This window comes from Rhagoletis pomonella, unplaced genomic scaffold (genome assembly GCF_013731165.1).
Source record: "Rhagoletis pomonella isolate Grant_MI unplaced genomic scaffold, Rhpom_1.0 Rhpom_scaffold_00017, whole genome shotgun sequence".
NCBI classification, from domain to species: domain Eukaryota; kingdom Metazoa; phylum Arthropoda; class Insecta; order Diptera; family Tephritidae; genus Rhagoletis; species Rhagoletis pomonella.
Genome location: NW_023458571.1, coordinates 1087387 through 1089305, shown reverse-complemented (window position 1 = coordinate 1089305; position 1919 = coordinate 1087387).

The window sequence follows — 1919 nt, the reverse complement described above, 5'->3', positions numbered from 1 at the left end:
TTCATCGAAATTAGACCTTGGGATGACCTTGGCATGACCTCCAGATGACCTTGAGGAATCAAGGGACCTCCATACTCGGTTTCAGTGACAACAAAAACAATTTTTTATTTTATTTTTATTGAATAAATTTTATGTCCTATTTGACCTTCAAATGACATCGAAGCTGACATTATGGAGGTTAACGGACCTCGGATTCGGGTTCAGCGAATGTAAAACCTTATGTATATGAACTTTCAGGTTTATTCAATGAATTTTTCCCTACTTGACCTTCAACTGACCACGAACCTGACGTGATGGAGACTAACGGATTAAAGTATGGGTATAAATTGACATGGGTTAAAAATGTTTGTTTTTCTGAAGAGGCAACCCTCTTAAGCCATAAGTTTTAGAAATTAAACTCAACTTGTATTAAGGGAATTGGATACGCAATTTATTCAAATATGCATCGCAATACGCGTGTCAGTCGAAAAAAGTTTAACCAGGTTTTGGTTTTAAACTATTTATTATTTAATAAGTTAAAGCAATTATTAAAAATGTGGGTATCAAATGAAAGTGGTTTAAAAAGGCTTTATTTCTGATCTGTATTCAGGAGCGTTGTCACGTATTTAAAAAATCAAATTTAACTTGATTCATCAGGCACATGAAACATGTAATAACAATAATAACACCGTGCGACAAAAACCAAAAATTTTTAAAACACGAAAAAATCAATATAATTATTCACAAAACTAGGAGCCAAATATATTATAACTACGTTTTTAATTTTTCTATCTGACGTCAGGATTTTTTTTAAAGGACTGAAGTTTCCAGGATATGATTGAATAAAAAAATTATTTAAAAGATTTGGTGCATTGTAGAGTAACAATATGGGTATCAGTTAAAAGGAAAAGTTCTGTAGAATTAAAAAAGTGTAATTTTTTGTTGCACCAGGACGAATAAATGTTGAAACTGTCCTTTTAAAACTTTATCCTTGAATAACCTCGGAAATTTCCAATATTTATTTTTGAAAAAAGTATATATGTCAAGGACTAATATGTAAACTACCACATCCTCGAATTTCGTCTTCCTAACTTTATTAGGTTTAGATAAAAAAATTTACATTTTTCTTTATAAGATAGTGATAGTTACAATATACATAATGAAGATACTGGAGTCATTATTATGGAACCATGTATGCGCTCTAAAAGAACAAACTGACCGTATGATATTTATTAGCTTGCGATGTAACTATTTAATAATGGTGCACCGAAAAGATACAGCAATCAAGTTACATACCTAATGACAGTACGAATGGGAATTGCTTTAAATTTCCATTTTAAAGTGTCCTGATGATAGTACGAATAAAAATTCCAAATATTGATTTCGCGTGACCCAACCGACGTTAGCACCCTATTAGTATAAATATTAAGATTTTTGTATTGAAATCGATAGTTCGTCGATTGTTCTTTAATGTGCGTCCATTTTTAACGTTTGTTCGTTAGCCAAAGATTTATAATAAATTTTTCAATTTTCATTTTACGTAATTCCTGTATTTAGCACCCGAAACAGATTATTTTGGGTTAATTATTATTGCAATCGATAGTTCGTCGATTGTTCCTCATTGTTCGTCCATTTTTAACGTTTTCTCCTAAGCCAAACATTTTTAAACAAATTTCTTACATTTTACAGCTCCTGCAGTTAGCACCCCAGGTTTAAGAAATCGTTTGTTCGTCGTTTTTTCATCCCTAAAATCGAGAAAAAGCCGTTAATAAATTCATCATTTTTACTTTACGTTAAACATTACGTTAAACGTTTAAACAATAATTGGAATAGGGGCCGTTGAGCTAAAAAAAGTGTGCGTGGACCGCCCCCTTTTCCTGATTTTAGTGGCATATTTTTTTATGCAAACGTGGAATTTTCAAAATTTTTAAAAGCTTATA